Source organism: Stigmatopora nigra, chromosome 2, assembly GCF_051989575.1.
Source record: "Stigmatopora nigra isolate UIUO_SnigA chromosome 2, RoL_Snig_1.1, whole genome shotgun sequence".
NCBI lineage: Eukaryota > Metazoa > Chordata > Actinopteri > Syngnathiformes > Syngnathidae > Stigmatopora > Stigmatopora nigra.
The window spans coordinates 17,287,866-17,300,000 of record NC_135509.1 but is presented as its reverse complement, the minus strand read 5'-3'; positions in this window follow the sequence as shown (position 1 = coordinate 17,300,000).

The following is a 12,135-nucleotide window of genomic DNA, read 5'->3' as shown; positions in this document are numbered from 1 at the left end:
TGTAGATAAAAAAATATATATATATATCTATATATATATATATAAATGACAAGTTGGTTTAAGAAACCAAGTATATATATATATATATATATATATATATATATATATATATATATATATATATATATATATATATATATATATATATATATATATATATATATATATATATATATATATATATATATATATATATATATATATATATATATATATATATATATATATATATATATATATATATATATATATATATATATATATATATATATATATATATATATATATATATATATATATATATATATATATATATATATATATATATATATATATATATATATGACAAGTTGGTTTAAGAAACCAAGTTTAAGTAAAAGAAGGAAAATACAAAAGACAATGGGGAAAGAATAGGAAATTGTGAGGAAAAGCAAAACAAAAGTGCAAATAATGTGACTGCTGCAGCGAGATGACTGCTTCCACGTTATATATTCCTCGAGAAAAACATCACGACAATTCCACAGTTCAGTCTGTGTTGTGAATTCTAAATCTCCTGTAAATGAAAGCTAATGGCCAGTTACAGATGAACATGTCGACTCTTATTTCCTATTTGTAGTACCGAGCTTCTGCCCAGCTGCCTGACCTCTCTGGTGTTCTTCTATTTCTACTCATTTTTAATACAATGGGGGCTAAACACCTAATGTCACACATTGGCCCAACTACCTTATGAGTTATCATTACGGGGAGAAAAACATATTATTATTTCCCCTAAATGAATCAGAGCAATAAGCTTTTAAAGTCATTTTTCTAATGTTTAATGTGTGTGACCACTCTTGCATTCAAGAGAAGTTTTTCCTGATTTCATAAACGGTTACGCACATAGAGTAGCTTTTATGGTGGCACTGAAGATACTATGCGGAAAATGCGCCTGAGAAGGCACTAAATAAAAACATCTTCAAATTTCATATATTTTGTACTTGTCGTCACACATTTTCCAGCAAAGCTCTTTGAAACGGTCATTTCAAGCTACATTCGGAGTTACATCAAATGGCTGTCAAGGTCAGGAGTGCTTTGCTCCACGTTTTACTGCTCAGGGAGGAGAGCTATTAATACGTGAAAAGAACACACTTAAACTCACAAACACACATACAAGAGCTCTGTGCTCCCTTTTATCATAAGTAAGCCTAAAAAAAACAATATTATATACAGTAATCCCTCAAATATCGCGATTAATGTTGTAGACCATACATGGCCATACATGGCCATACATAGAGTCCCAGTAGCTAGAATGGCTTTTGCTGAGTTTCTGCATGAATTTTCTGATTTTTATGAACTTTAAAAAATAATATACATAAAAATAATAATAAAAAATAAAATAATATATAAAAATAATATAAAAATAATATACATAAAAAAATTAAAAATAAAAAAATACATGAAAAATATATACATATATTTTTTAAAATAATTATTAGCGCAAAAAAATCACAAAGTAATGATTTTGTGTTAAGTGAAGACGCAATTATTTGAGAGATTTGAGAGAGAGTGAGTAGCACGTCGGTCTCAAAGTTCTGGGGTCAAGGGTTCGATCCCTGCTGGTTTCTTACTGTGTGGAGATAATATGTTCTCCCCAGGCTTGGGTGGGTTTTCTCCGAGTATTCCGGTTTCCTCCCACATCCCAAAAACATGCATTGTGGGCTGGTTGAACACTCTAAATTGCCTTCTATCCTGCGATTGGCTGGCCACCAATTAAGGGGAGCCTAGTGCCCATTGTTGGCTGGGATAGCCCCCAAACAAACCACCCCTTATCCTTGTGAGGATAAGTGTTTCGGAAAATGAATGAATGAGTAAAAACAACCAAGAAAAATTTGTCATGGCTTTTGATTTTTGGCTCAAAAGGATCATTTCAAAAAAACAAACTTGTTTAAAAAAGGCCTTGATAGTTTTGATAATGTACTCCAAGTCTGAAATGGCCCACATTCTACAAACCGTGTTTGTAAAGAAACATTGCTCTCGCTGTTATTAATATAGACTGAATATTGAGCGACATCTCATTGTTGACACATTGTGATTCAAACGAATGAAATAAACATACTTAGAAATGGAATTCCTAATCTCACCGTTTCATCAAAGTCAAACAGACTGCATGTGAATCAGCCATTTTAGTCACAGTCGTTAGAAAGTGTCAAATATTCTAAATTTTTCACAGTGGTAAACACGAGCAGCCTACGCGTTGCGCCATGTCGCGTTCGGAGTCTGTCTCTGTACAATGCCCTCATCAGAGGTGCTGTCAAGCCAACAATACTGGGAGTGACAGCTTGCGCTGGCACCAAGTTTAAGTCACCGGAGCCATTGATGCTCTGCGGGGGTGCCTGAGCCCCGACAATGTGCTTGCATCGTCCACGCGGTGGCACCAAGGAGGAGAGTGACAGCACGGGGTTCACTCCGCTTCATTAGAGCAATGCCAAGCTCCTTTCTTCACGCCGTGTGGGCTACTTAAACTCTCCTCTTGTTCCCTCTCACCTCCTGCCAGTTGAGTTGTGGCCTTCTCGTGACTCATTATCATGAGCCACAGGTTGAACACGTTTCCCTTTAGAATGACACGTTTAAGTTCAACTCCAGATCCAGTCTGCTCGGTATTTTTTCACTTCATGGTTTAAGTAACTACCCAACATTGGTTTGGCGAGGCAGGATTGGCTCACTGTGTGCTCTTTGAAAGGAGTACAAAGAAAAGCTTGACGAGTGAGAGTTTCTGACTATTATTTTTCTAGCCTGGGTCGAACAATTATCAGCTGCCGGCTGAATAGTTCTATGTCATTACAGTGAGCTAAATTATGCTCTTCACTTTCCGGGCAAGGGCCTTTCACTACGAAGAGGCGAAGAGGGATTTAACTGGGAGACGGGAGCCTAGTGTTCACAATGAAGCTGCCAAAGTGTTCAAGGACACTGGGCTTCCATTTCTCTTGTGATAATGCTTCATATTAGACTAATGTTCAATTAGCTTGTCAAGGCTGGTTAGTGAAATGTAATTCTTCCTCAGAAAGCACAAGGGGAAGACTGAGGGGAACTCATTTTTCACGGTTCGTCTTCTTGTCATTCTGCGCGGACGTCATGCAATCTATCGATACATTTCTGTCTCTATCCATTCAAAAGAAGCGGGAGTGCAAACAACGGCCTTTGGATAAACAGCGGACCACTGCCCAGTTTTTATCGGCCCAAAGCAAATTATGAAGAACATCCTTGAATATGGCCTACAGAAGACGCTTAAATTCAGATATCTTACAATCCTCAGCCAGACTAGACCCTAGACTGGTCGCCAGTCAGTCGTAGGGCATGCAGAGAGACAAATGACCATCCGCACTCACAATCATACATACCGCCATCAGCGGGAATAATAATCATAGTAATATAGTAATTAGGAGAAGTGGATATTTACAAAGAATTTTAATCTGACTACAAATCAATCCATTCAATTTTTCTTCTTGCTTTTGAAACATCGGTTTGCTATCCTAATAAAGATCATACCCTGGAAGCTGACCCTCCAAATATGTTTTCCTATTACAGCCACAAGATTGATTCTGGCATTAAAAGAGCACATCATTTGATCGAAGCTGGAGGGGTTTATCAGGAGGAGATGACCGCCAGCTTACGGTCCTCGTAAACAGAAATGCCAGAAGGTCAGACGTAGTAGAGGCAGCCTGGATAAGTGAGGACAGACAGAGCATGTTGCACTCGCTCGGCTGTTTGTGCAAGACTGCCAAAAGTGGATCGACTCAGTGTCATTGTAGTCGCTCAATAGTTTATATGGCAACAGCATTTGTTTTCCTCCAAGTATGACAAGACTGCAGGGGAAATGAAGTTTCTTTTGTAAAAGATGTCATTCCAGATTTGGAGAACATCTGGCCTTCAAAATTCAATGAAATGAAGTGAGAGGGCGGCAAATTGAATTGAGTATCCAAGATACATGGGTATATATACACATATGCGGGTGTATTAATATGTGTATGTATATATATGTGTATGTATGTGTGTGTATAAATGTGTATGTATATATGTGTATGTATGTATGTGTGTGTATAAATGTGTATGTATATATGTGTATGTATGTATGTGTGTGTATAAATGTGTATGTATATATGTGTATGTATGTGTATATATGTATGTGTGTGTATAAATGTGTATGTATATATGTGTATGTATGTGTATATATGTGTGTGCATAAATGTGTGTGCATGTGTGTGTGTGTATATATATATATATATATATATATATATATATCCTTTTTCTTGTCTTCATCTAATACAACTCATCTCATCTCATTTTCTGAACCGCTTTATCCTCATTAGGGTTGCATGAGTCAATCCCAGCTGTCTCCGGGCTAGAGGCGGGGGACACCCTGAATCGGTGGCCAGCCAATCGCAGGGCACAAGGATACGGACAACCATGCACACTCACACCCATACCTAGGGGCAATTTAGAGTGTCCAATCAGCATACCATGCATGTTTGTGGCCACGCAGGCCAAGGAAAAACATGTAAACTCTACACAGGTGGACCGACCTGGACTTGAACCCAGGAACCCAGAGCTGTGAGGGCGACGTGCAAATCAATCGCTCCACCAGGCCGGCCTCCAATACAATATTTTTCAATTTTCACACCCTACTTTCCCCATGAGCCTTTCCCTCCTCCTTTCAGCCCTCACCTCACCCACAGTTCTGGCCGCGCAACCTCATGCGCCGATGCATTCTTCAGAAGTGAATTAGAAGCCACGGGTGGCATAATGACCACTAAGCCGAAGTGAGGTGTGTTGCACACAAGCACTTCCTGCACACTGTTGCGGTCACTCCATCCCCTTGGTCATTAGTGTAACAGCATCTCCCCCACATGCTTTCTTACCTTGACGCCCCCTACTTACCCTTCTCATCAACCCCCTTCCATTCATCACACCTTTTTGTCTCTCTCTTATTCTCTCAGGCTTCAGGTGCTCTCTAAATACCACACCACGCTGAGGACAGAAAGATGACAGACCGTGAAGGGTCGCTGTAGGCTGATCATTAGCAGTGCCCTGCGGTTGACTTCAATTAGCCTGCGGAGACACTATGCTACACTCTGAATATGAAGTCAGGAGGGCTCGCATATATACAGTTACAGGAGGGGAATGGCTTCAGAGAAAAGAGGCTGGCTATTGCTTATGAGTTTGATCCATTTTCAAATTCTGAGATGCATGAGGAAGAGTGACAATTCTACCATTCAGGTAAACATAATTGGATGTACGAATCATTTTCCTGCTATAATACAAATGTTTGCGTAAATGTGGACTTTAAGTTTTAAAGAAGTGCTTTTTTGAATGTCCCAGTGTGAAAAAAAATATAGTAGTAAATAGACAGTTGAAATTTGAGCTATTCATTTTCCAAACACAAGTATATAAATAGAGTTTAAATGGTGATATTGTGAGATGCTGTTAGCTACTCAGATATTTCATTAAATACAGCAAAAAAACACATACTAAAATTATTAATTGGAATGATTAGATTAATCTGGAAAATCTAAAATTGTAGCTATTGTGTTTGTAAAGATGACACGCCCCACTAACATGTTTATGCTTGTAATACTATGACTTAATTCTCATATCCTAAAAAAGCTATTTTAGGAAGAAAAAATTAAGGTTAAATGGTACTAAAGTGGAAAGAAAAACAGTTTTTTTAGACCGAAAACGTGTTGAATATAAATTTTGTGATTAATAATGGGACTTAAAAACACATTGAATTCAATCACGTAGGTCTTCAATTACTCACATTATTTACTCTGTATTGAATTAAATTGTATCTGAGTAATTATCCATTATTCTGAGATTTACTGATGTTTTTTGTGTGGTTGTGCATAATATGCCTTTAAAAAACCATTATTATTACAATATTTGTTGTGTGAATGCTAATACATCTATGAATCCATACAAAAGAAATAAAAACTAAAATAATAACATTAAAATAAATCAAAGCATGTTATGCCGCCCCAAAAGCAGTCTAAAGTTGTTGTTGTTTTGTATAGTATTAAAGTAATTGCATGTCAAAAATGGCAATAGATGTCAAATCCATTCATATCCAGGAGGTGAGTGTCAATGCTTGTTTCAACAGCACTTTGAGGGGCAGTCTTTGGTCAAAGACTCAACAACTCTGAGATCAGCAAAGACACTAATTTTTTGGTGATGAATGTGTGTGTATGTCGAAAGCAGGAAATTATGTGGAACTCCTCTTGTGTAGCTTCCCTCTCCTCTCTCTCTCTCTCGACCCCCTATGGCGGCCTGATGGGAAACAGCCTTTCATTTGCTCATTGTGGTAATTGGTGTGTGCGAGGGAGAGGTACATGTGTTCTGCTCCCCCTCTGCGTCTGTCACAGAATTAGAAAATGGAATTCTCTGAAGAGGGTCTGCCTTCCTCATCCAATCTGACACATTTTTATTATTCAATTGGCGACTGCACACGATTTCTCTTTCCTCCGGCCACACATTTATATTTGCAATTCCAGAGTTAATTTACATTGAGGACAATTTCCGATGGATTCATTAAGCAATTCAATGTTAAATTAACAGGTTTTGCAATTAAGTGTTTTCTACTGCTCCAGGCCACCATTTTTAGCAAAGATATTGTTTTTTCATTCATTCATCTTCCATACCGCCCATCCTCGAAAGGGTTGCGGGGGTTGCTGGAACCTAACCCAGCTGTCTTCGAGTGAAAGGCAGACTACATCCTCGACTGGTCGCCAATCAGTCATAGGGCACACAGAGAGGCAAACGACCAGCCACCAATGGGAATTGAGCCCGCGCCTACCCACACTCAGGCGAGTGAACCTCTATACGACGAGGCGGCAGATATTATATATATATATATTTTTTTTAATATTATATTATTTATATATATATATATATATATATATATATATATATATATATATATATATATATATATATATAAATCATTGCACAGAGGGTCTACTTAATTAAAATTTATTTATTTGTTTGCAAACCAATTTGAACCATTCTTAATAACTATAAAGGATTCTATTCATATATAAGTACACATGTGCGTGTATATGTATATATATAAAAAAAATATATATATATACATCTTCATATTATTTTCTATTTTATTATTGAATTATTTAGAAGAGTAATAAGGACTGTTTCAAATTGGTTTGCATGCTGAGAAATCACCTTTATAATTAAGTAGACCCTCTGTGCAATGATTAATTAGCCATAGCCTTTTGTTATATTGAATTCCATTTGAAAATCTTTCATTTCGTGTCTGTCTGTTGTTGGTTAAACCTCATAGCCTGCATTATCAGGGATGCCAAACATGCCGTAAGCCAATAATTAAGATTGTGAACAAGTGTGTTATCACCTACTGTTTCACATGTGGTCACAACGCTTTAAATCAGTCCTTATCTACATCCCTGGTTATTATTATTGGAGTCGAGGGTTGCTTGTACTTCCAATCAACGGCATCATAAAAAAAGTGTTGTACATATCGTACCAAACACCACATTTTCATCAAGACTGGCTGCCAACATAATTAATTTAACCATTCACTCATCAGTCCATTTCTTTTCTCATAGATTACTCAAATATAAAGAAAAATAAACAGACAGGCATGTGCCTAATTCCATCTGAACTCTGCAAGATGCAAAGATTTACTACAAAGACAACAATTCCACCAATATGATTAAAACTTGGGGCCTGTAATTGCTTTTAACGTTTTGTTAACGGTACGTATGTCGCATGCTGGAATATGATGGCTGAAAATGCATTTGTATCTTTAACCTGTGGAAATGCCTTTTCAAAGGTGAAATAAACGCTCTGCGCTCAGCCAAAGAATGAGGGGAAGAAAGAAGTAAACAAGTGGTCCCTCCATCTCTAGAGGAGCATCGTGTGAGAGGTGAGGGCTCGCCACATGGGGTTGGGGGGTTTAAGACGAGGCAGTCAAACATTGTGGGCACAGCGGGCAGGGTGCAGGATGGGCACGTGTTGCCTGAAGCGAAGAAAGGTTAGATGGGGGAAGTGGGTAGCGCTCCCTAGAGTGGAGCTTGCAAACGAGGGCATGAAGCGGGAGATCATATAAAAGAGAAGTTGCCAGAAGCGGGAGAAGGAAGAGGGCGTGTAAGCATTCTTTCTTTCTAAGGCAAGACCTACAAGGGTGGTGGAATTAGCGAGAAGTGCGCATCTTAGGAGAGAAATGGGGGGAGCGATGGTGAGAGAAAGGAAAGGTGCTACATGAGGGCTGAGAGAAGTGACATCTGGAGAGGGTGAAAGGAAAAAGAAGAGGAAGTGGGAGAAGAAAAAATTGTACCGGGAAACAATAGCGGGACTTTCTTATAGAGTCCTTGGGGATGTGCTCAGGGTTATACTTGATAAGACACTGACAGGCTCTTGTCAATAAGGACTCACGGGGCTACTTGTATTCTCGACGGCTGACTACATACGAAGAGGGACCTTCTGTCAATATTCATTATCTTGTAAATACTAAAAGAGGAAATGAGAAGCAGAAATCTGATTTGTTTTAATTCCAGATTTGGTCATAAATACTGCTCTCTGTTTTTCAACTTTTTTATACGCTACCACGCATAATTGTCATGCCAATTAAAATGTTGCTCCAAATGTTTCATTAGAAAATAAAGCCACCCAATTGATAATTCCATTAAAATATAATAAGGTTTCTTCAATCAAAGCAAGACGTCCTTTATAACCTCCCGTTTGATTCGGACATGTGCTCTTGGGTTTTGTAGGCTCGAACACTTCACTTGAGCACAACGGCTCCCACCATGGTTTGTCACAGTGAGTGATATGCCAATCACTTTTTCACATATTAACAGGTGTCTCAGTATTTGACTATGCAAAAATATATACATAAATTGCGGGTCAAATGTTCAATGAAGGTGTAAATTGATGGTTAACATATTACAGTGGTACTTATGAATGCTTCTACAATGGAAATATTCAAGTTACAAAAAGCCTCGATGGGAAGCATTTTGTCCCAAGATACAAAAACATTACAAATTACAAAAATTCTAACAATATATATAAATATATATATGGTATAATTGCTTTTCCAATTTGCTGTAACCCCAGAGACCCCAAGGGCCTCCCTTGGCTAGAATGAAGGTGTGTCTCTATAATACCAGAACCGAGGTTCTCACACTAGAGGCAGACGTTAAAACCAGTCGTAAAGGGGCACCAGAACCAGCCTAAAAATGGGGTAGCTGTCCCTTTTCCAAACCATTTTTAATCTTTATTCGGATCACAGCGGAGCACTTTCGGCCACCTGTGATTTCCTGATTTTTGTGCTTTGGACCTGCTTTTTTTGAGTGGGTGTAACATAGTTTTAAGTTGTGTGTTTGTGGGTACATAGAGTATTTTTACTCAGCTGCCACCTCATTGGAAAAAGTCTTTTTCATTTTAATATCCCTTTTCTCTTTTTTACATACTTACATACAATTGCACGCATATTTTTTACAATATTGTATACTTTTTTTTATTTTTAAAGGGAATAAGGGGTAGAATTAAAGATGTGGAACAAATTATTCTAATTCAACGGAAAATATGTCTCTAAATGCAAGTTAAGAACCCAATTTGTAAATAGAGGTACCACTGTAAAATGTTCTTTCAAATGAGCAATGATAAAATCAGAAAATGTTTATATAACCTTTTTTTCAAGTTGGTGCTGAATCCCTTCGATAATAATAATAATAATAATAATAATAATATTACTTTTTGTACCAATGGCGGAAAATTGTTCATTTTCAGGAGGTTTTGAGTTAAAATGTTAAAAATACTATTTTAAAAATCTGAAACCAAGATATTAATCCAAATTCTGTATGTATATTGATGTTCAGTTCCTTAAAAAAGAAGCTTTAAATTATTTGACATTCAGTAAAAACCAAAATACGTTGCACTAAGTTCTATTTTCAAGAATTCTACTGCAACTGGGACGAAGATAATATTTTTGCGCTCCATGAGCCCTTCTGTTATACTTGCAACAGGGGTTCCTAGCAACGGTCGTTGAGGAAAGACATCACGGAGATGCACACCTGTTTGATCTGCTGCGACCTTCTGTGATAAGTGACCCCGGTAACCATGCCGACCACGATATTGGATGGATGCATAGGGCGCTATTGACAGGCCTTGGATTATCAACACACGCTCACGCACACTACGAGATCACAAAACAAATTGAAGCGAGCACTGCACACAAAGCCGGCATGCTTCGCACCTGCAGGCGTACTCTCACACATTGACAAAAGTGCAAAAAAAGGGTTCACATTTATAGAAAATGAATTTGCCATGTATCTAGACTGCCTTACCCCAATAGCATTTGAAAATGAAGGCAAGAAGCAGAAAAAAAGACGCCAGATGGCTAACATGCTGCCAGTTACTCACGGCGAGCAGGTGGAAAAGAAAGTCTGCCTTGACCTGTGTCGAAATGACAGTAGTGGTTACTCATTAATACACGCAAAACTGGCTCAAGGAAATGGTAAATCAGGTTTAAAAAAAAATCATTAAAGCTATTGCTTCAGTGCTCCTCATATCTTTTTGTTTGTAAAAAATCTGAAAAAATGTAATTCAACAATGCCAACCATTTCACGTATTCATCATAATGTGAATTGTATATTAGTGCAAGGTAGTATAAATTTCTGCGATTGTTGATTCCAGTCTAGACAATCAGAGTAGAAAACTAAAACATCATGAATATTTCCCTACGAAATCAAAGTATACTTTTTTGTCAAAGATTTTGCATGTATTTTCAAAATTCTAAAATAGTAGTTCTTTACTATATAACATTATGAGACAGAAATATTAACACAGACAGATTTTTGGTTTGAATTGAGTGCTAAAATATATATTATAAAATATAATATACATCAAACTGTTTTAAAAAGAAAGGTAAAAAGTACAGGTTCTTGTTAAGAAAACACTTAGTTGACCTGTAGTACTCAAAAGGTGGCTGCTCCTGGATGCCTTTTCACCCTTAGATGCCCCTACTGACCCCCCTGCGCCCTTCCTGTTTATTTTCAATCAAACATTTGACTCTGTTTGCTCTCCAAGCAGGTGAGGGAAACCGAAAGAAGACTAAGAATGTGGAAGTACATAGGATGGAAGAGAAAGAGAGACGGGGACTACGGGGGTCCCAAAACATTTTGCATATAATTCATTTGTCAGAGTCAAACAGATAAAGCCAAATAACTTTGCATGAAAATGTGACCGTTTGACCTGAATAATTTTCTTTAGGGCATAAACAAATTTGTTCCAATTTCTATTTCATTTTTTTTTTATACAGTCTACAGCGGGGGTCCATAGTAATATTATTTTGTATGAATCATTTCCGATGACAAACTTCAAGGCAGACTATTTTTTCTTTCAAGGCCGACTGACATTTTGCTAGTTTTGCTGCAATTCCAAATTCACATTGCAGTCATGCTGGCTACTAAAATGTTTTTTTGCATTAGATTTTGCAATGAAGAAATAATAAATCAAAGACATATTCCGTGAAATGTTCTAATGTTGGTTGTATTTTACAATTATTTTTTTTAGAAAAAAAGAACAGCTGTGGAGAGAAACTGCAAGATCTTGGAACCCAACAGCGTCTTAATAACCACACTTACGTAAACTGCCGCTTTCTTCCTCTCTTTTTATAAGAGTTTTTTTCCCCCCTAACAATTCTTGTTGTTTGCAGGAACAATTTTGTACAAATGGTCTAGCAATCGCAGAGTTTTCTTTTGCAGTGAGAACGTTATATGTGCGAGGGCCAATCGATAGTGGTGCGGCGGGGAGGCAAATTTCAGTACAGTTGTTTTTGGACCACTTGCTGTTTATATGATATAGTGTAATCCCTTTTCTCTTCTTTTTGAAGTTTGTGTTGATGCTACTCCCTACTTGACGTACTCGATAATAGGGTTAGCCGTCTTGTGCAGTTTCAGAAATTTTTCATTCCACTTGTCAAATCCGCGTGCAAAATACGAAAATATTAGTACTAATATATCAGTAAATACACTTGTTTTTAAGAGTATTTTTTATATTTTGTAATATCAGATAAGTGAAGAGTATACCGGCAATAAAAACTTTTTTTTTTAAATATTTTAATTAGTG